Raw genomic sequence first — 23,776 nt, 5'->3', positions numbered from 1 at the left:
GGACACTCTGTTCCAGAACACTATTCAGAGTGCGATACCATAGTCTTCCGAGACTGAAGGATGCCAACAAGGTAACAGGGATTCCTTGCCAGTAGAAGTTTGCAATGGAGAAACCTGATATTGATAGAACTGGAGACTCAACATTAATCAGTTGCTAGAGTTGGAGAAAAAATGTATAGTTCATCACAGGCAAGCAGATGTGTCCTTGGTAACTGATTGCAAATCATTTGTAATCACAGCAGCCCTTTGATCAGATAAGCAGCCAACGTATTTTCTTGCTCAAATTCGGCATGCTACAAGTGAGGCTTTGTAGTTGGTGCTCAGGTGAGTTACCTGAAAGGAAAAGAAACCTTCAAGAGCTAAACGTTGTGTTTGATGGTGTCTTGAAAGACTATGGTATAAGCCTACAGTACCTGGTATTCCCAAGCGGTCTCCCATCCAAGTACTAACCAGGCCTGACCCTGCTTAGCTTCTGAGATCAGACAAGATCAGGCATGTGCAGGGTAACAGTTGCTGCTGTTGTGTTTGAATGAGAGCAACAAAAGAGTTTCATAACACTGCTATCAAAGGCTCAGATCTGGCACTCAGATGCCATACATAGATCACCCAACTGGCCTTTCTCTGATCCCAAGTCTGGCATTGGTAGGCAGACAGGAGAAACACAACAGGACATGCACAAATGAATGTACGTATGTCAATGTACTAGGAGTCATATAGGAAAAGGGTTGTAGCTCTGTGTGTTTTGGGAATGGTGATTCCAGGGTTAATTCTTGACCCTTGCAGCTGGCGTTGGGAAGACAACCCCGTGAAGAACTGCTGCAGATCAGCACCTTAGCATCTGGTGGGGCTAGATATACCAGTGGTCTGATGGTGCAGTGTGACAGCTGCGTGCATTCATATCTCAAATCAGACCTCAAACTGCCCCAAATTCCATGATCAAGGATCTGCCCTGCAGGAATTGGCCAGAATACCTACCCAAGAGATTGTACAGCGTCAGACCACTGTTGCATATAGCTAAATATTTTCTACACTGATGAGCAGACAGGGAAGGGTCTCCCACTGGGATGAGCCAAGGTCTGAACTTGGGACTTTCTGTGCATCAAGCGATGCTCTTCCACAGAGCTGCAAACCGATCCTAGAGGCTTGTTTGCAAAGGGTGTTGCAATGGGAAACTGAGAGCCTGAATTCTTCCCATATTTTCCCACGTCTTCCAGTTCTTGGGCTGTGCACAGCAGGGGGCCCCAAATGAGAAAGCACACAAGGGGGGATTTGGGCGCTCTCCAGCATCAGGTGAACAGAGTGCAAATAAGATCATTGTCGTTTGGTGGTCAGAAGCCAAAAGAAAAAGACGTCTCAGAATCTGCGACTTTTGGCAAGCTCTCCAGCAAAGCTTGTGTCCTAGACCTGCAGAGGCTTTCTGAAGAAGAAGGAGACAATGACCATACATTAAGGTCACCTGGAGGGATTTTACCCTGCTTGAATGAACCGGTGGAGTAAAAGTTGAACACACACATACACACATACACCCATGTATGTATGTATGTATGTATGTATGTATGTATGTATGTATGTATGTATGTATGTACCTGTACATACATTTTGTTGAGAAGCAATATATATAAATATTCTTGTGTGTGTGTGTGTGTGTGTGTGTGTGTTTAAAGTGCAAATAGAGACAGACAGACAGATAGATTTGCATTCGATAGATTTGCATTACATGATTTGTGAGAATGGGCACATATAAATATATACAGTGTATAGGCTTTGGAACAAACACAAATGACTGATTTTCATCCCTGTCCATTTCTCTCTTTATTAGTAATCCCACTGAGCCCTCTTTGTCCCTCTTCATCTGACATTTCCACAAGCGCACACCCCCCACTGCCTTGCACTTTTCAAATGTAATCATTAATATCAGAAAATTAAGTGATTCAAATGAGCACAATTGCCTTCGCCTGGAATATTCTCAGGTTTGCATCCAGGGATGGCGCTCACTCATCTCATTTGCATCCCAGAGCCATGCGCTCACCCGGCTAAATGTGATGTGAAATCCACCACCCCCGAATATGTCTGAAGCAATGTATTAATAAACTGGGTAATTGTCAATTAGGAATTCCAGAAGCATTGTATTCGCTACAGAGAAAAACCACAGTGGGCCCCGTTCTTTTCAGGGGTAAACTCAAAACAGATCTGGGAAACTGCCTTCCTTGGGCAGACTAATCCTAAACTGTGCTGGTGGTACAGCCAGGCCCTTACCCCCAGTAAAGCCCCAGCCACCCCCATGGGGCTTCTCAGTTCTATGCCAGCTACTTAGCTGGCACAGATGTCCCCTGGGCAGAAGAGGAATAGTACCCATGCTGGACATTCTGGAAGGAGCACTGAAGTGCTGCAGAGATCAGGCCCGTAGCTCCCTCAGTGTGGGTGAGATGTCTCGGCACTCAAGGTGGAAATCACCTGAGCCCTGCTGCCATTCCCCCAGTCTGAGAGCCATGACTCCGTACATTGCTCTGCCTCACTTCATCCTAGCTGTTCTACTTGGGATTCACCACCCCATTGATTCACACATGGCGCTTCAATGCTTGTGTCACATCCATATTCTGGGCTGCCGGTTGCCTCCTGTTGCTACCATGTTGTTGTTGAGATTGGCTGGCTTCTCTTCTTCTGCCCCATATTAACAAGACCATGACCTTGACCCTGTGTTGGAGGACAAATGACTTCAAATTCTTCATTCACCTTCTGCATTCATCTAGAGAAAGAACCTCCTTTACTCCCAGAGTCCCAAACCTCCAATGCTGCACATTCCCAAGCCTTCCCCATAGCCATAACCTCACAACTATCATCCTGACGTAAGTTTTTCAATGGCACTGTCAGGTACGCATAATTATTATCCCTCTCTTGCAACTGGGGAAGCTAAGAGGGATCAGCTTGGTTAAGGCCACACATGCCAGGATAATGTAGTGGTTCTTGTGTTCAGACTTAGACCTGGTTCTAGTCCCTGTTCAGCCACAAAGCTTCCTGGGTGACCTTGGGGCAGTCACTCTCTCTCTCTCTCTCTCTCAGCTTCGCCTACCTCACAGGGTTGTTTTGAAGACAAAAGAAGGGAAGGAACCATGTACACCACCCTGAGCTCCTTGGAAGAAAGGCAAATAAAAATGTGATAAATAAATAAGTGGGTTGAAGCCTTGAAGAAGGAATGCTGTTCCTCACCAGGATGTGTTAGAACTGAGCGAAGAATGGAGAGGCACATGAATTGGAGGGGGGGGGGAATGCAGAGTCCTGATCTCATCTCCCCATTTCTCTTTTCACAAATCATTTAACCTTATTTCAATTTCTTTCTGATGCCCCAAAGTGCAAGCGCAAGAGACTAATTACAACGGGACCGCCTCCCCCACTCTCCCCATTCACCCCGTTCAATAGTCGCTCCTTATCACCTGCCACTCTCTGAATGGTGGGGTCTGACTCCCATCAAAGGATCTGCTGTGCGGAGATACACTATCTCCCCTTATTATCGCAAATTGCAGAGCTCTGCAAAGTCTAATAAACGTTGATGACTAATCAGATCTCAGGGAAAGCCCTGAGCTTTTCTTACAGCAGGAAGGCTGAGCACTGATCCAGTTAGTGATTCACTGCCAATGCAAATTCAGGTCTTCTTCCGGTCACTGTACAGATCTCTCACCTGACCAGTCTGGGTCCTTTGGGCATCTCCTCTTGGCCCGATCTCTGGCAGTGCTTGCCTTCCCAAGCAACTTTCATTAATATAGATTGTCTCTCTTTTTCTCTTGACATTCATTTGGTGTGCTTTCCAGATCTCCGTTGCAGTCTCTAGCAATGTTCTCCCTGTCCCCCTCCTGCTGTGTGAGAGTTAGAATGTTAATCTCTGCCATGCCATTCCCTCCCAGGGCACACTCTTATTTCCTTTTCCATCCCCAGCAGGTGTCTTGCTCCGGGGAGTCACCAAAAAAGAGGAAATCAACTGGGAGAGATCAGTATTATGTATTGGCAACCTTCAGTCTCGAAAGACTATGGTATCGCGCTCTGAAAGGTGGTTCTGGCACAGCGTCTAGTGTGGCTGAAAAGGCCAATCCGGGAGTGACAATCCCTTCCACACCGGGAGCAAGTGCAGTCTGTCCCTGGTCTGTCTCCCTGGCTATGGGCCTTCCTTCTTTGCCTCTTAGCCTCAGACTGTTGGCAAAGTGTCTCTTCAAACTGGGAAAGGCCATGCTGCACAGCCTGCCTCCAAGCAGGCCGCTCAGAGGCCAGGGTTTCCCACTTGTTGAGGTCCATCCCTAAGGCCTTCAGATCCCTCTTGCAGATGGATCAGTAGAGATCTCAGTAACCTTATTTCAATTTAACCTGATTTAAGAAATCAGTAGAGATCTTGCAGAGAGATCAGTAGCAGTGCAGCAAACCGTGAGCCCTTTGACTGGCTTGTGGATGGCCTGTTTTATTTATACATACTTCCACTCATTACTTCCCAGTTTTATCTAAGATAGAACAGGCACCTCATCTTTCTGCTCTCTTTGTCCTAGCTGGAGGTGGTCCAAGGTGGGAGCTTTCCAGCACACATCTGTGCACATTTACTCAAAAGTAAATTCCACACTGAATTCAGCGGGGCTTACTCCTAGGACAGCATGTATAAGATTGCATCCTTAATTCCTGATTCCAAGATTTGATGTAGCCCATGAAATGGGTGAAGTTACCAGTCATTGGAACTTTCTGAAATCAGAATATTTTGTGTTCAGTTCACTTGGCAGGCAAGAAAATCCTTGGTCCCGGGAGAATCATATTTGCAATGAGGTGTAAACAAACCAGAGAAGGTTACACAATATGAGGGAAAGGTGAGCTGTAGCTCCGTTGTCCTTCTGTGTATTGGATGTCACTGTCAGCTCAAACTCAGGCAAGGAAGAAATCATATCTGGGGCTGGCAAGGGGGCTTCAGGTTGGGCTTGCTGTTCTCCAGAGAACTGGTGTAGCATAGTGATTGACAGCACAATCCTCGGCATGGCTGCTCAGAAGACTCATTTTGTTCAACAGGGCTTACTCTCAGATAGGTGTGTGTATAGGATTTCATCCTATACACACTTACCTAGGAATAAGTTCCATTGAACTCAATGGCACTTACTTCTGATCTGACATGCATAGGATTGACCTTGGCTACAGACCCTAATTTGCAATAGGAGAATCAGGATAACATACCTTGCAAGGTTTTCTAAGGATTACACTGCAAACCTCTATATAAATTCTAGATCTTATTGCAGAGACTACCTTCCTTACTGCAGTGACACCCTTCCTTTCCCCATCAACCAATGTGGATACATGTTTAAATGAACTTCTGATTTGATCAGAAAAGTAGTGTGAAACTGCCCATTCGTTATGTTCTTCATCAGGAGCCCAGCTCTGGAAGCCAGGCCACTTTCAGGAGTTAGGTGGGTAGTGATCAGAGACAGGACCTTCTAGATGGAGATGACTTGCACCACGGAATGGTCACATCAAGGAATGCGCACCTCATGTCTATTTTATTGGTCTTTTTTCAAGCACCACACAAAGACCACATTATATTCTCCCAACTTTTTAATAAAATTCTTAATATGAGTACTTAGATACCACTTTTCCACAAGAGTAGGTCACAAAACACTGCTTTGTGGTTTGTAGGATTGTAGGTTTGTAGGATTGCAGCTTCAGCTACATATGTTGGAAAAATAGTATATGTTTCTCCTCTTTCCTCTGCCTCCATCCTCTTCCTTCCTTTGCTTGTGTCAGTTTCTCTGCTGTCAGTCACTTGGGGCAGAGACTGTAAGTAAAGTGACATTGATGGTGCTATACTATTAAGAAAAGGGAGCTGGAACCAGCTATCCTGCTTGCTTTCTGGAGATCATACATATTATCTGCAGCCATGCAATGGAGTAGTTGAAGAGACTAGGAAAATGCGATTTACTGAGAACAGTGGGTGATGTTCACAGCTTGGTCCTTTAAGAGGGATGGATTTGTCTGGGGCTGCTAATTAGCAGAATAATGTCCATTCCCACAGCTGTGCCGTGTGTCTGGTTGTGGGATCTGCTGTTATATTGCAAGGAAGATATTCTCCCTGCTGCAGAGGGAGAAGCTGGGGAGCTTGGGGGGTCTTTCCCCTAGTTATGCGGGTCTCTGACATCTAGAAATGAGCCCCATGCCCATCGGTGGAATGAGACAGGTTCAGTCTGCCACGTGCCATTCAGCAGCAGAAGATTCGCACCAGTAACCCACTAAAAATTCAAGCCCCCCCACTTCCCCAAGAGAGCCTTCTTGGGGCAGATTCTGACAGGACTGGGAAACCACCTGCCTTCTTCTGCACAGCTCCAGGATAGACCTGAGCTGTTCTGGCACATTAAGGAACTGTCAGATGCTAATGGGCATCTAGGAGACCAGCAGTTCTGAGGCAGGAGAGCAGGAATATGTGTGATGTTAAATGGATAGAAACCACCATTCTAATTTCCGAATGCAGCTCCTGTGTGTTGAATTCAGCACGTATACTTGCATTAATCCTCTGTAAGTCACAGAGTGGGACGATTGGAGAATTATTTGGCCAAAGGAGCCCCTGTAAAGTTTATCGACTCTCCCGCCCCCCCCCCTTTCCAAAGCAGCCCCCAGACACAAACCATTTCTGTAATTTCTGCTCTACTACTGCAGGTTGAACCATGTGCAATCCGGGCACCGAGTGCCATGAATTCTGAAGTTGGCAGATATCTGTGGATACCAGGTGTATTGCTGCGATCCGATCATACCCCTGGGCACGCGTTAATTAGGTGTCACACCTGTGTGTGTGTTTGTTCTACCTGCGCGTTAAACTAACACAAGCTATTAGCACAGGAGGCCAGCCAAAGTGTTACAAAGAGGCAGTCACTGTTGAGGAACCAGCCTCCAGCATCACTTACTGCGGGGATCCATTTGCCAGAGAATTCAAACATATATTGAGGTGGAAAGGGATCCGGCAAGCAAAGCAGCTTCACACCGGAACTTATGCCTCTAGTAAATGAATCTATTGCTGTGAGATGCAGTGGCGTCACTAGGGTTCGCGTCACCCTGTGCGGGATGCCAGCGCGTCACCCCCCATGCAGTGGGCGGGGCAACACCCAAGGTGGTGGGCGTGGTGATGTACCATCACTCTGCCCCCACTGATTTTTGGCCTGTACCTTTTGATAGAACAAAGGTAGCACATTCTGCATGAAATCACACATTGATTGAAAAATAACATGATGGTATTATTGCTCCAAACTGTGATTTTAGTGATTTTAGTCACGAGTGGTGTCACACCCCTCCCAGGGTGTCAACTTACTAACACCTTACTGCAGCAGTTCTCAAACGTTTAGCACTGGGACCCACTTTTTAGAATGACAGTCTGTCCAAGACCCACCAGAAGTGATGTCACGGTGGAAGTGACATCATCACGCAAATTAAAATAAATAAGTATAAACAATTAAAGTAAAACAAATAATTAAATAAGGGGAAGCCAGTCCTGTTCCACCAAGTGAAGTTCCTCTATAGCCTGCCTGCAATAACACCCCCCCCCCTCCAAAATCAGTAAGGTTTTCAGCCCTACTCAGTGCCCAGTTCAATTGAAGAACTTCTGTTTAAACCAGATCACTGTCAGGATCCACCTGGCTTTGCAAGTCACAAAAAGGTGCATAGGATCAGGACCATTCTGATAGCCTTGCACTCTCCTTCACCTGATCTTCCACACCAGCCAAGGCACATTTGCTTTCTCATGAGTAAACGCGACCATGAGGCTTCATTTCACTTTCCATAGGGCTCAGTACATTTTCTGTTTTGAGGGAAGGACTTCCTTCTCAGGTGTTTTTGGGGCTGCATTCATTGGATCAGGACCATTCTGGTGTCATTGGATTCCTCTCAGCCTGCCCTTTCGTATGGACTAAGGCATGTTTGCCTACTCACGATTAAACGCGCTATACGTCTCACTTTCACTTTCCATAGGGATCCATGCATTTTTTGTTCTCCAGTTTTTTGGCCATAACATTTGATAGAAAGGAGATATTTCACTCGGGGTTATGCATTGCATTCCGCTCAAAATTCCACATCCAATGGTATATAATATGATGGGGTTACTCCTAACCATCATGATTTTAGCGTGTCACCCCCCCAGTGCGTGTCACCCCCCCGTGCACGTCACCCGGTGCGATCCGCACCCTCCGCACCCCCTAGCAACGCCACTGGGAGATGCATGTACCATTGTGTGCTGTGGCAGAAGAATTTAATTTTGCAGTGATGGCACAGACTAGACTGCCACTGTGCAAGGTATATGTACTTCTTAGTAAATATGCTTAGGACTATAGTGTAAATACTCATTTGAACTCTGATCTCTGCCTTTGAGAAAGTCTTCAGGCAGATGGGGATATCATGATCTATCTATCATATTTTTATACTGCCCTTCCTCCAAGGAGCTCAGGATAGTGTACCTGGTTCCTTCCCTCTTTTTGTCCTGACAACAGCCCTGTGAGGTAGGCGAGGCTGAGAGAGAGAGAGAGACTGGCCCAAGATCACCCAGGACGTTTCATGGTTGAATGGGGTTTTGAACCTGGATCTTCAAGGTCTAACTCCCAAACCACTACCCCATCCTGGCTCATTAGAACTCACACTAAAACTCATGGGATGGCTTTTCAGAATAATCTAGTGAGTGTTTCCATGTGGACATATTATCTTGGCATGGAATTGGCCTGTTGATTCTTCTGGGACAATTGTGAAAGCAAGATCACTTCTGCTTCTGTGTAGTGACATTCTGGGTTTGGAAAAATGACGTTTGATATACGCTCACCTCCAACACAAGGTGAGCATTATATCTCTGAAACTTCTTCTGCAGCTGGGATTTCAGTTCTTCCTGCCCACCTTTCTGGTCACTCACAGACTTGGCTTGCTGCCCTGCGACCAAGATTAGGAAGTCTGCCGCCTGGTAGACTGCTATGGGCCAGGGGCCAGCAGCACTGGCAAATGTAGTTTTCTCAGCACTACTGACTGATATTGGTAGCCACTGGGAAAAATCACCATTTCCCAGCATGCCAGGCCCCAGGTGGAGGAGAAAGGTCTCCCTCTCTTCATTCAACTACCACCACCAGAGCAGCAAGCCAGGTGAGAAAGAATATCATGGGGTGGTGAATCAGACCCCAGTGTGCTCTCCATGACACCGGGAACACAAAAGGGTTCAATTAAGAGTGAAAGAAATGGATCCATGTTCAGAGCTTCGAGGAAAATCAGGTTTCAAATTCCAATTATGCACCTGTCTTGGGGAGGTTGTTGTATTGCTGCTTATCCTTTTGCTGCTGGAAAAGTGGTCTGGCTGGCCAGTCCACATGCAGGTGCTCCCAGTTTGCCAAAATTAGCCAAATGATGTATCTCCAAAAAGGCCCCTAAGCCCCTTAAAGGACCGAGAAGCCCTTGAGATTGTGCAGCTGGATGATTGGCTCTAGAAATGCTCTTCTGACGGATTCTATTCTGTAAACACAAACAATGCCCCAGGCGATCCTCCATGTCTGCTGTAATCCATAATCCTTCAGGAGAAGGAAAGGGCTGTCATTTCAGGAGTCAACTCCAGGAGGTGGGTGTACGCAGACCTGGGAGAAGATCCATCTGCCTGATGACTCTTGAATTGGAGCAGCATAAAAATCTTAATGAAGAATGTCAAACAATGGCTCTCCTGGCTAACAAGGGACAAGCGTCTGAACAGCGACTTGTGGCCTCGCTGTCAAGGCAGCCTAGTTACGGCCACCTCTAAGAGAGAAGTGTTTCTGGTAGTTAAAGTGAAGTGACTACTCAGGATATTGATTCCACGTATGACTGTCCTTGAAAAAGCAGCCTAATTAAATCTGAGCTTCATCTACTTGCTGTTCAGCTCCACAAGACTTGATTAGGGAACGAGGAACTGAGTCTGTTAATTCCATGGACCCCACTCTCTCCGCATCTTCAGAATAGGAAACACTACAATGAAACGTACACACCAAAAGAAACACACACACAAAGAGAGAGAGAGAGAGAGAGAGAGAGAGAGAGAGAGAGGCAGGTTGCACTTTTCCTGGGCGTAAACCCAATTGAACCCAGTGGGAGGAGCACAGAGTAAATACGCATAGGATTGTGCAGTAAACACCCACAGAAATATGTTCCATATCAGTTGACATCAGCGTCTTCATTTGTGATTATCACTGTAAGCTGTGATGAGCAGTTGGAAGAAAAACAAGGTATCCGTCTTCTAAGTAAATATATTCATTTAATTTGCTGCAGTTGCAAAATTGTGTCTTTTGGATGGATGAGAAAGAAGGCAAGGAAATATGAGTCAGCAATAAAGACATGGGAAGCCTTATTCTACCTCTGGTTTGTGCCAAAACAGCATACATTGTTCTTTGCGCCATGAGGTCTAGAAACCTTTTTTTAAAAGGGAATAAAAGATTTTGCAGGCTGTCTAATAGTTGCCCGATTTCATGCTATGCGTCCACTGACATTTTTGAACTTCCTGACCCTGATAGTAATCAAATGTAATTCATTTGCCCATGTTCTTATAACTTCCCTAGTAGCTCAAACAGACATTTCTTGACCTCACAAGTAGACAGTACTTTCCTAAGGAATGCAAGGGCACTAGAGCCCAGGATTTCTGCTGCCTCAAAAGTTAAGGCTGCAATCCTTTGTACACTTACCCAGGAGCAAGTCCCATTGAATTCATTACTTCTGATAGGATCATGCTTTAAGTCTAATCAAGGATTATATAGCACTTTCTCCACAAAGCAAACCAATTCTTCTCTCAAGAACAACACTCAGACCAACACCAGGGATAGCTTTCCCCCAGTTGAGTGTAGCTTGGGGTATGCACCAAGGAATGGAGATGCACAAGAGCGCCACCTAGTGAGATCTTCAACAACAGCAACTTCTTGAGTGACAGAAGATTCCACAGAAACCTCTGAAAAGGCTTGCAGAACACGACATGAATGAAGATTTTGCTGCTTTGCTTTTCAGTGTTGACCCATCCCTGGGAATGTCAAGCACCTCTGCTGCCACCACTAGTTCTGCTCCTCCACCCATGCTTGCTTTATTTGATAAATAAGAGGGGGATGGCGTGGATGAGGAAATGGAGGGGAGCAGAGTGGTGAACTAGAGTGTCTCTTAGGAGACAGTCTAGCCAACTACTCTCCTCTCTTCCACACTTTCTTTCCACTCTTGTTCCCCTCTTTCTTTGCAATTCCAGTGAGTGTATGCTGGTGTTGTGCCGTGTAAGAGGTTGGCAGTTGGCACTGTGTGGTGTCAGGTAAGGGGCGTGACACGGGGTTCCCCATCTTAGGCAGAAGATCTTGGGCCACACCAGCTCCTATTGCTAATTTTAGCTTGCCAGCAATATGCTGGGTTCCTTTCTTGATCTAATCTCACTTTTGCAGCTCCATCAGCATTAACATTCAAGCAGCAGCTGAAACTCTCAGAACGCAGTCCACAAAGTTGCTTTAAAGTAAGTGGAAGGAAAGGCCCAAGAAGATTTATGGTCTGCTTGATTGCAACAGCACATTAAATACAAAAGGACTGATTGATTTATGAAGGATAAAAGGGACAGCTTCCATTTTTACTAGACTCTCATGGAACAAGGATCTCATTTTGAAACAGAATCCAATAATCAGTAAACAGTAAACACAGGCCAAGAGATGAAGGATGAGCTTGTCCGTCTTGTTCATCTTATCCATACCCTTGAAGATGCCGCAGGTCTACTGTCTTGTCTCTCTTGTGGATGACATCACCAGTCTTGGTACCATTGTGTCTGTGTAACAGAATAGCATCCAGAAAGCTTCACTGGAAAACTACTGAATAGGACTCAAGTCTTTAGAAGGACAGGGGGGCTAGAATACAGAGCCAAGCAGGGGGTGATAGATGACTTTGCAGAGGCTTGGACAATACTGCTGGGGATGGAGCCCAGTGGATCAGAGGGTGGGGTCCATGGGAAATGTTCTGTGAAACCCAAAATGGAGTATTGGTACAGGATACTGGAAGTACAGGAAGAGGCCCAGTAGATAAGTGAAGGAAGTGAAGTAAGCCAAACCTCTGATGGGTCAAGCCATGATCTGTTCTTACTGATAAGTATGATCTCACAAAGGTTGTGTCACAAGAATGCAAGGGAGGGAAAGTGGATTCCTCAGGGGAAGAGGGGAGCAGACCTACTGACATAATGCAACTAAACCACCCAAAATAGCACATCAACTCAAAGCATATCAGATTGACTCACCACCAGGTGAGCATGTTGTTTAGGGATTCACAGGGATGTGGTCTGCCTGAGGCTGCAATCCTATCCACACTTCTCTGGGAGTATAGTCTCCATTGACTATAAGGGGACTTACTTCTGAGTAGATTTGCATAGGATTGGGCTCTGAGCATCTCTGCACTCTGCTGTTTGGTCCTAGAGAGAAAGCTGGCAATTCCATGAATGCCACTCCAATCATCTGGACATATCTGAGAAACGATATTGCTTTCACCAAGGAGGTTTGGCAAAGGGGAGGGTCTGTAGCCAGGTCTGCTTTACATCTGGTCCTGGTTTCAATCCCTGCCATCCTCTAGCAGGGCTAGAAAGACTTCCAAACTCCTAATATAAGTCAGTGGTGATTGGTTGGCAACCTTCAGTCTCGAAAGACTATGGTATAAGCCTACAGCACCCAGTATTCCCAGGTGGTCTCCCATCCAAGTACTAACTAGGCTTGACCCTGCTTAGCTTCCAAGATCAGATGAGATCAGGCATGAGCAGGGTAACAGTTGCTGTCATTGCTCAGTGGTGATTGAACTGAGTTTTTTTTTCAATTTCAGAATGTGATTAACACAGTGGCCTTATGATTGAAAGAAGAAAACAAAGAGAACTAATTTGAAGTTGCTTCAGTCCATCTGGTTTAAAGTTCTAGACACCATCTTGGCAGTGGCATAGCTAAAGGGGGGCGGAGTATCAATTGCCTTGGGTAACACACCTTGGAGGGTGTTGAGGTGCCTTTTGGAGACCTTCTGAGGCCCAGCCTCCCTGTGCCTCAGGCAACCTCCTGGGCACCCCTGGGGGGTTTCTGGGCATCTGGCATCAGGGGGGATTAACTCCCTGGGAAGGGTGTTAAAAATTTTTGTGCCTTGGATGCCAGATCCCCTAAGCTACACCGCTTCATCTTGGGGTTTGGGGATTTGGGGTTGTGTATGCCTGAGAGGTGCCAAAACGCAGACCATTTGGTACTCTAGCCTGAGTTTTACCCCATCTGAAGTAATTCACATGGCTGAGTTAGAAACCAGCACCCTGAGTATGTACTTAAGCAGCCCAGCATAATATCTCCACACAGTCTCATAAATTCAGAGAAAGCTTCAGCATAGGCAATTTTTCAAGGTCTCGGCAAGCCAGTGACAGACTCCCACAAGGTGCAGCACAGTTTTCGAGTGTTGCAACCGCAGCCCTGCTGCACAAGCACGGCTGCTTTGGGACTTGGCAGTTCCTGGCAGTTAGCACTGCGGAGATTTGTCTGAGAGGCTGCAGCTTTTTCCCCCAGCTAGATAGAGACCTAAAGACATTCAGCTGGGCAGGCTGATCATCAGTGTCCTGCAGGAAATACGTCCTGGCTGCCTGACCTGGCAGTCAATTTTTATTCAGCTGGCGCATTGATTCGGGTTTGGAAATAGAGAGTTTAATTGGGCATCTCTGCAAGCCTGGAAATGGGGAGCAGAAGGTCTTCTAAGAAGACGAGGGGCAATTAAGGGCTGAAATAATTCCCTGAATCACAGAGACCCTGGATTAAGAATGCCAGGGTGGGGGGAATTAAGGGCAGACAGAGACAAGGGATTAAGGACACAGAAACTTTGAAGTGCAAAGGTGTCTCTCTGGACCACTGAGGAAATGAAGGGTCAGAGAACCAGTAAAGCATCTGGCTCTAATTCATTGCAGTGCAAAACATGAAATAAACTGTTGTAGCATTGTAGTCAATCTCCCCCCCCCACACACACACACAAGCTGACCCCCCATGCCTGTCCACTGATGGAGATTCACCAAAGATTCAGAGATTCACCTGGATGGGAACGAGACTTTGGTTAGTGATCAACCTCTGATCCCAATCTTATAGTGTCTAAAAGACAGACGGAAAACAGAACTTCTCTGGACTGAATCTTACCTCTACCATGAACTCAGTGGGTTAGCAAAGGCAAGCTACTTCGTCCCAGCCCCATCTGCAATATGGGTGCAAGCATATTTATCTTGACTGGTGACTTACCTTGACAGGTAAGTATGTAGGGATTGCAACAAGATACTGCATGGGGTGCTCATCTAAATTTAGACTCTGAATGCCTTAGATCAAGAATGTTTCTTTCATGCATGTTAGCATAATGAACACTGTAATAGCCTATGTGGCGCATAACAGTCTGCTTAATTCATGGTGCTGCTTTATTCCCATAGCCAGGCAGACACATGCACCTGCTGGTCATCATTCCAATGCCATTCACCATGGCGCATCAAAAGCTAGATTTTGCACATAGGAACAGCAGATGAACATGAGTCATGAGCCCTGGGAAAAATGTGCAGTTGCTTTTCCCAGTGGCTGCTATGTACTCAACAGGTATGCAACTGAGTCATGGGTAACACCTGGGCACCTGAATTAAGGGAGAATATCTGGCCATGTTCCCAAACTTCAGGCTTCCTAAAATAACCCCCTCCCACAGGTCCTCTGGTCTTATTTAATCCAAGGTGCTTTACAAAGAATGGGAGAAAAACTCCCAGCCAGCAAGTGGTTTATAATCTAGAGAAGTATTTCTCAAACTGTGGGTTGGAACCCACTAGGTGGGTCACGAGCCAATTTCAGGTGGGTCTCCATTCATTTCAAAGTAAAATTTATTTTCTGTATATTAGACTTGATGCTACCATGGTATGTGACTGAATTTGGAAAATGTGACAGTTGTACATTGAATAGGCCACTCTATACATGCTTTTAACAATGATAGTCAATGGGACTTACTCCTGAGTAAGTGTGGATAGGATTGTAGCCTTTGGGATGTTTGAGGAATTTTTTTTTTTTTTTAATAGATCAGTAGCTGCTTGGGAGGGTTAGGAGAGTTCTTTATAAATTTTTAAACCCATACTTACTGTAAACTTTTAATTTACTTACTTATTGACTTGCTTACTTGATTTACTTGATAGTATGGGAGTGTTAAAAATTTCCCTGCTCGATGATGTCGCTTCCAGCCATGACATCACTTCCAGGTTCATGACATCACTTCCAGTGGGTCCTAGACAGATTATCATTCTAAAACGTAGGTCCTGCTGCTAAAAGGTTTGAGAACTACTGCTCTAGAAATATTGGCCTGAGAGAGAAATAGTTGCAAAATCCACACTCTTCCCCCCCCCCGCCCCGCCCCGCCCCTTCAATGAGCTTCTAAGATGGGGGGAGGCAGTATGGTAGACTTGGCCAGGTTTCATTCAAAGGCCGCCAGTTGCAGACCCTTGGCTTTACAGACCACATGCTTTACAGTTCAATCCTATGCATGTTTACTCAGAAGTAAGTCCCATTAGAGTCAATGGGGCTTACCCCCAGGAAAGCGTGTGTATAGGATTGCAGCCCTAGAGCCCAATCCTATGCTTGTCTACTTAGAAGTAAGTCCCATTAGAGTCGATGGGGCTTACCCCCAGGAAAGCGTGCGTATAGGATTGCAGTCCTAGAGCCCAATCCTATGCTCGTCTACTTAGAAGTAAGTCCCATTAGAGTCGATGGGGCTTACCCCCAGGAAAGCGTGCGTATAGGATTGCAGTCCTAGAGCCCAATCCTATGCTTGTCTACTTAGAAGTAAGTCCCATTAGAGTCGATGGGGCTTACCCCCAGGAAAGCGTGCGTATAGGCTTGCGGTCTACTCGGAAGTAAGCGCCATTCTACTCAACGGGGCTTCCCCCCAGTGACTAGGATCGCAGCCTCAGGGTCCAATCCTACGCATGCTTCCTTGGGGGCAAGTCCCGCTGAGGTCAGCGAGGCTTCCTTCCGAGTAGACCTGCCTCGGACGGGGCTCCGAGGCTCTCTCGCTGCAGTCTGCTCCTGCGGGCTGGCTGGGCCTTGGCAGGGAGGGAGGGAGGGAGCCGAGCGTCCCCCAGGGAGGGCTATTAATCCCATAATTAAACATTTATTGGCGGCGGCACCTGCCTTCCGCGCCCGGCCGCGGGTGGGGGGCTGAGGGAGGGGACAGTGCGGGGGAGGCGCTGCGGAGGCAGGCGTGGGGCTGCCGCTCCTCCGGATGCCTGCACAGGCGGCGGCGGCGGCCAGGATGCTGCGCTACCTGCTCAAGACGCTGCTGCAGATGAACCTCTTCGCCGACTCGCTGGCGGCCGGGGACGCGCTGGGCAACTCCTCGGAGCTGCTGCTCGGCCTCAACTCCTCCGCCCTGGCCGCGCTCAGCCCCGGCCTGCTGGACCTGGGCAACCTGACCAGCCTCAACGGTGAGGGGGCGCGGAGGGGGAGGAGGGCCCGATCCTCGGCCCTGGCCGGAGGGGAGCGGGCAAAGAGAGGGGAAAGTGCCCGGGCTCGCTCGCTCACACGCCCACGCGCGGGAACGACTCCCGGTGGCGCGGCGCTCTGCACATGCCTCGGGGCGCTCTTGTTCCTGGCCGCGCCGGAGCGCTGGAAGCGGGGGCCAGGGTTGAAAGTCCTAGGGGTGGACTTTCTGGGGCTGGGTCAGAAATGGGGCGGGAGGGGGAGGAGGTTCCCGATCCTCAGCCCTGGGCCCGATTCCCAGCCCTGGTCAGGATGGGGGGGGGCAAGCAGAGGGAAGAGGTTCCTGGGCTCGCTCTCTCACACGGGGGAACGAACCCCGCGGGTCCCGGTTTGCTCCCGATGGCGCGGCACTCTGCACATGCTTCGGGGCGCGCTTGTTTCTGGTCGCGTTGGAACGGGTTCCAGAGTCGAAAGTTCTAGGGGTGGACATTCTGGGGCCGGGTCAGGGCTTGAGCTAGGCTGGGAGAGGCAGAAGGGCATCTGTTCCATGGTCTGAGCCAGTTTGCACTCCGGACCCAGAGAGAGAGAAGCGACGCGTGTGTATTGTGGTCCGTTCAGACGTGCCTGCCAAAAAAGGAGTGGTTTTTCTTTTGCCTGGTGGTATCCTAGGAATCGGAGTTTTTCTGCCCCAGAATTCACTTTCAAGAAGTCGCAGCTCAACCCCAGGAATGTCTCCCTGGCTTATTTTCTGGGGACATGTGTGCATGTGCGGACACGTGTATGTGTGTCTCTCCCGAGAGTTGAGGGCTTCCTGCCTGGGACTCTGCCCCACCATCATCACCCCAAGACGGCGTCTCCGCCTGGTCCCGAAATGGGCTGAGTGCCAGAATTAATTCGAATGGGGGAGGGTCCGATGGTAGGGGTACTGAGTTCAAGGGGACTTCCACCCATAGGGGACCGCCGCAGCCTAAAACCCCTATGCACCTTTCTCTGGGTGGGAATACGGTGGAACTTACTCTCGAGCAAGCATGCACCATGATCCAACCTCCCGGCTGCAGTCCCTGGTAAAACCCCCAATCCTACACCTACGCACCTATTCAGAAGCTCGTTTAGAGCACAAGCCTGTACGTGTCTACTCAGAAGTAAGTCCCACTGTATTCAATGCAGCTTACTCTCAGGAAAGCGTGGCTAGGACTGCAGCCTCAAGGCTGCAACCTTAGAGCATACTTAATTGCGAGAAAGCCCCTTTGAACTTAGTGGGACTTACTCCCTACTAAACATGCCTAAGAATCTGCCCCACACTTGTGTTGGATGCCAAAGCTGCCCTGCATTCCCTGAAAGGAAAATCAAGTACCTCTGAGCATGTGTGAAGTGCATTTCCCTCCCCCTGGCAGCTGACATCTTCTGCATCTGAGATGAGAAGGGAAGGCGTTCTGCTAGGGCTTTCTGAGTGCCCCCACCTGTTTTCTTTGAAGCTGAATGCATGGCTATGTCTGTGGGTCTGACTGGTCTCTTAGGGGTTAAGTCTCAAATTGAAATCTACAAGATGTACTCTGGTAATCTCACTTTTGGATGGTGTACCTCTGTGTACACTGCTCAGGAATTTGTGGGCACACACACAAACACACCCAGAGGTATTTCATCTCCTATGTGCTTAATTTGGCGTGCTTTTTTTTTTTGTACAGTCCTGACTTTTGCCTCACTAGAATCTCTTAAGTACCATTCACACAACCATGTACCAGTAGAGGCAAACCTAGGTTGATCGCTTCCCCCAGACCAGTGTCTCCCAATGATGCACATGTCTGCTTTAAATTGACTTGACAATTGACAATAGAACACAAAGTGTTCTAGCAAAACTTTGCATCTCCCTACATCAGACACATCCAATTAGAAAGGGATTGAGTATGGCAAGCATAATGTGGGAATGTCGAGGCTGAGGAATGCAGAAGAATGACTAGCTGCTAAGATAAGTTGTTGCAGAGTCTTCAGACCAGAAATTGTGTTCATACAGCAGGCCAGTAGTTCCTTTTTCCTGGATGCACCTGAACTCTGCTGAGTCCCAGAAATGAAATGTAAATCAGACCTCCAGCGCCCTCTCTTGGATAAGGTTGGTAAACGCCATGTACCTGATTCCCCCCACCCACCCGCACCTGCTACCCTGAACTTACTCTTTTGATCCCAGAATGTAGAAATGATGATCTAGGGAAGCAAGCAAAACTTCAATCAAGCCTGGGTCTATTGGTGAGGACACACAAGCCCTGGCTTCAGCTCCCCGAATAACAGAGAGATCTGGGTCGCTCAAAGGTTTGTGCACTTATGGAATGTATCCACTGTGGCAACTCTGGTCTGTTTCTTGAATGAAACTAAGGAAATGACCTCCAGTTCTAGGACAAAATGCAAGTCAGCCAACTGGCTGATGGTATTCATGCCGAACTGAGGTCAGAAGAACTGTGGCCTCCTTTTATTATTATTCTTTTGTGGCCAAAATAAAAAGTAGGATGGGTTGAAAAGTGGCTTCTGGTTCATTAAGAGCCCAACAATTAGTCCTTTATCTAGGTAATGCAGATGATTCCATGCACCAAAATGGACATGACCAATTATGCCGGCAAACAAAGCAAAGAATCCTTATTTCTATGGCAACACACGCACCCTTCCGCATCCCAGGTAAGTGGCTTCCAGACTCCAGCAAAATGCATTTTTTATTTCCTAGGAATTGGGAACCCGAACACGTTTCTCTGCATTTTCCAATGCAAATTATATGGGGGACTGGTTGGGGACTGCTAGGTATATCAATATTTCACTTTTGCTCTGCTTGGATAGATTTGGTATCTAGCAACAGGTTGTTTGAGGCCCAGAGACAAAGCCCCACATTGGACCCTCCCCCCACAGTACATTAGGGATCATATGTGGCAATGGCAAATGGGAGGGAGTCTTTGGTAGTGGTGGAAGCTCCATTCCCTTCCTTCCAACTGCCCAATAAAAGCATCCCTTTAGGGCCCATGAAGATGCAAAGAGGTGCTGGGTGAAGTAGTAGTGCAAGTCTTCCGGCTGACTCATTCACTGGTTCTCGGGCAGGGCTGGCCCATCCATGAAGCCAACAGAAACAGTTACCCTGCACATGCCCGGTCTTGTCTGATCTCGGAAGCTAAGCAGGGTCAGGCCTGGTTAGTACTTGGATGGGAGACTGCCTGGTGCTGTAGGCTTATACCATAGTTTTTCGAGACTGAAGGTTGCCAACCATTTGCATCAGGCAACTGACTGGTGGGGAATAGCACCCATCTCTGTCTGCCTTTGTGCCTCTACTGTTCCACTCCTTGGAATGGAAAAAGAAGAAGGGGGCTGAGGGGAAATGGGGAGGGAAGGAGATTGCTGAGTGAGAGCATTGGAGAGTTGTAGGAGAAGAGGATGGCACATCATTGTGCAAGGGGGCCAGCATTCAGCATGGTGCCTTGGGCATCAGGAGGTCTTGGGCTGGCTCCCTACTGGAGGATTCAGGGATAGAACTGGTCAGATGAATCATCTGATGTATGTGGACCCCTGGCTAGTGCCCAACCATATTGTCCCCTGAATCAATCTGCTTCCTCTAGGAACTTGTTCGCAAAAACACTGTTGGCCGCTCTTCTCCAATCAGCAGCACTGCCAGTATCACATGTCTTAGAGTTGTCTCCTCCCCCATGTTTAAATTTTATGCCTGAGCATAAATAAATTTCTCACCTGAGCAGCACAATATCAAGAATGTGCACAGCCCGAAAGCCTCTGATTGGAGGTTGTGTGACTGGTGCTACCTCCCCCCCCCTGCCCCCAGCACTGAAGGAAGCAGGGCCAGATTCACGCATAAGCAACATAAGCTACAATTTAGAAGCAACACAAGCTTCCTATTATGAGGAGCTTCTAACTCTGAAAGTTTCCAGTTTGCTGAGAAAGCAAAGTCATTGAGCCCATCCTCCACTGATAAGCTGTACCGGATCTGCTAATTAAGGAATAATAAAGATGATAAGGCATTTTAATGTGAAACTACTTTGCACAGCAAGGAGGCTTTGTGCAAGAGATTCATGTTTAATGAGGTTTTTGTGGCACCTTTGCTTATGGGTATTTGCCAGTATAAAGTATTAAAAAATTCTTCATTTTTTTGGTCCTTTCTCTTTTTTAAACAATGTCACGGGTAGAAGTGTTTGAAAATGGTTGTTTTCCCTGCAGATTTTGTGATTTGATAATAAATGAAAAAGGAAACATTCCATTCCAAGTTCTCATTTTTATTCATTTTAAACATTTTAAAAGTGGACTAGGTAGGTGATATAGTGCAACCACAACACTATTTCTAATTGGAAAAGTAATCTGTTTTAATTTCTGGAAAATATCTTAAACCCCAAAATGTGGTATTGTGTGTGTGTGTGTGTGTGTGTGTGTATGTATGTATGTATGTGTTGTCATTGTCAACAAAAACAAGCACCTTTAGTTATGGGATGGGGCCTTTTAGGAGTAACACACCTAAGGGAGAAATCCTCTTCAACTTTCCAGCCCTGCTGTAACTGTACCAATGGGGTGTGCACTGCATTCTGTGGTGGGAGGGTAGTTATGGAGGCCTCCACAAGGTAAGGGAACACTAGGGGCTGCATTGTGGCTGCAGCAACTCTGGAAAGTTGGATAGCATTGGGCCCTAAGGCTGCAATCCTATGCACACTTTCCTGGGGAGTAAGCCCCATTAACGATAATGGGACTGACTTCTGAGCAGACATGCATAGGATTGGGCTCTTAGCCCCAGTAGGGCTTAGTTCAGCCCTAAAAAGAATTGCCCAGTGGAATCCTGATGTCATGACTCAACAGAAATATTGAATATTGAGTATTGTTGAGTATGTATGACTCAACAGAAAGCTGGAAACCATTTATTCTGCTGATGTTAGGCAATGACTGCGATGTTTAAATTGCTGCTGATGGAGCAGACGCGGTTGTAATCCAGGACACACTTACCAGGGAGTAAGTCCCATTGAGCTCACTGGGGCTTAGTCCTGAGTAAACATGAACAGGCTGGCACTGCAAGTGATGGCTGAGAGGGAACTACACCTGTCGATTCCCTGTCTGTCCCATGGTTCTTACGGACACACAACTGAACTGAAAAAGAGAGCTGCCCAAAACCAGGGGACCTGTTTGGTCCCCAAATCTCTGCTTCTCTACATCCTTAGGGCCTGTAGCTCTGCCTTCAGGCCCTAAAGCAGGGAGGTGAGAGTTCTGGAAACCAGAAACCGAACTTGTCAGGTCAGTGGTAAAAGAATAGCTTAATAAATAATAGAGAGGAGAGACTTCGGATTGGATTAGCCCCTCCTGGAGTCATCCCTTTTTAAATGTAAATGAAGCAGAATACAGATTGCCTGGCCTCTGTTGGTGTTCAGACCTTCCCCTGGCCTCCTTCAGGCTCACTCTCATAAACAGGAGGCACTTTTCATTAGCATTATTAATTAGTATTTGTTATTAATGCAAATGAGGCCAAGTGCACAGAATCACAAATCTTTAAGTCAGGAGGGACCGCAGGGACATCTCAGTGTATCTCTCTCATGCCCCTTGAATTGATTTCCCCACCATCACCAGTATGTAAATCGAGCTCATTAAATTGTATGTACTTGGCTGTGAGTCTTTGGAGATGGCCATCCATTCTTTCTCCTTAAAGTGCAAGTGATGGAGAATTCACCCTCACCACCCTCAGGCAGTCTGTGTCAGTGGCCATTTCAACCTGAAAAGCAGTTGGTCTCAAACTTTCAATTAGCCAGCTTTAATTGGCACCCATTGGGGTCTTATTAATTGCTTCCTCTGTCAGATGAATACCAGTTTGGCAGCCAAGACTTTTATGCCTGTGAACATCCCAAAGTATTCTGGTGCACCTCAGTAGCCTAGACAGCCTCAACTCAAAACTCAATTCATGCAACTCTTCAGTTCATAACTTTTAAGAACATAAGAAGAGCCCCGCTGGATCAGGCCAGAGGCCCATCTAGTCCAGCTTCTTGTATCTCACACTGGTCCACCTGATGTCTCAGGGAGCACACCAGACAACAAGAGACCTGCATCCTGGTGCCACTCCCTTGCATTCTGAGGTAGCCTACTTCTAAATCACAGCATGTAACCTGTGATGAACTTTTCTTCTAGAAATCTGTCCAATCCTCTTTTTCAAGGCAGCTAGGACAGAGGCCGGCACTACATATGGTGGCAAGGAGTTCCACAGACTAATTACATGTTAGGTAAATAAATAGTTACTCTTCTGCCACTCAGTGGACGTCCCATGGTTCTGGTGTGTGAGAGGGGGAAAAAGAACATCCCTCTTGTCTACCCCTTGCACAATTTTGTATGTCTCAAATCATGCCCCCCTTACTTTTGCACTTGATCCACCAAGTCATGCTCCCATACACTTCAATTGGTGGTAAAGACCAAGTAGCAGGATATAAATAAATACAAATTGAATATACTGTACATCATTTCCTTGGAGGTTTTGGGGCAATGAAAAGCTACCTGCCAAGTGACTCATTGTCTCCCTCTAGTGGCTGATGCAATGACTGAGGAATGACTCAGGTTGCATTCAATGACTCAGGTTGAATGACTGAGTTCAACCAGAGCTCTAACTTGGCTGCTCTTTTGGAGGTCTTCTGGCAGCATCCAGGCACACTGAACTTTCCAGAGTTCTTTTCCTGCTAGGTTTAGGCCAAATCTCCAAGGAAAAGGACATCAGGGTCCAGTGAATATCCTGTGCAGTTGTGAGCAATCTCAATGAGTGCATTGGGAATGACGAACCGGGATAAATGTTGATTGGTAATGGTATATTTTCTGACCTGATTGCTGTGATTCATTTCAACAGTGCAAGGTGAGCATGTCTCAGGAAAGCAGCTTAGCTTACTTTTAGTTGGTTACTTTTCAGGATTCAGCTAAATGTGGAGGATTGATGCAAGCCTTCTCAACTGGAAACTGACTGGTGTGAGCCACTGGTAGAAATGGGGGGGGGGTGAATCCTTCCTAAAAATTGAGGCGTTCTGATCAGAGACTTGATCCTATGCATGTAGCATGACCAGAAGTTTTAATTCTACATGCATCCCATCCGACCTCCAAGGAGCTCAGGGGCAACATCAATAGTTGTTCTTTTCCCTAAGGAATGTAGCTTTACAACAACCCTAAGAGGTAGGTTTAGTTTGTGGTCCTCATTTCTGTGGATCAGGAACTGCCCTCTACATTATTATTAATTACACAGGCCTACGAAATTGAGGGTCTGAAAAACTTTTCCAAAATTTATGGTGGTTTTATATGGGGTGCTGATACAAAAAATGGCATCAGTTTTGCCCTATCACATCTAGTTTCAGAGATAC

General features: G+C 47.0%; 2 pseudogenes; both read right to left on the bottom strand.

The window, feature by feature from the left end:
- Positions 1–401: 401 nt before the first annotated feature.
- LOC136662702 (5S ribosomal RNA) lies at positions 402–521 on the bottom strand (annotated as a pseudogene).
- Positions 522–12,650: 12,129 nt separating this feature from the next.
- LOC136662616 (5S ribosomal RNA) lies at positions 12,651–12,767 on the bottom strand (annotated as a pseudogene).
- Between the last annotated feature and the right edge of the window lie 11,009 nt (positions 12,768–23,776).

This window comes from Tiliqua scincoides, chromosome 11, assembly GCF_035046505.1.
Source record: "Tiliqua scincoides isolate rTilSci1 chromosome 11, rTilSci1.hap2, whole genome shotgun sequence".
Taxonomy (NCBI): domain Eukaryota; kingdom Metazoa; phylum Chordata; class Lepidosauria; order Squamata; family Scincidae; genus Tiliqua; species Tiliqua scincoides.
Note: the sequence above shows the minus strand (reverse complement) of the source record. Positions and strands in the feature narration are given on the sequence as shown.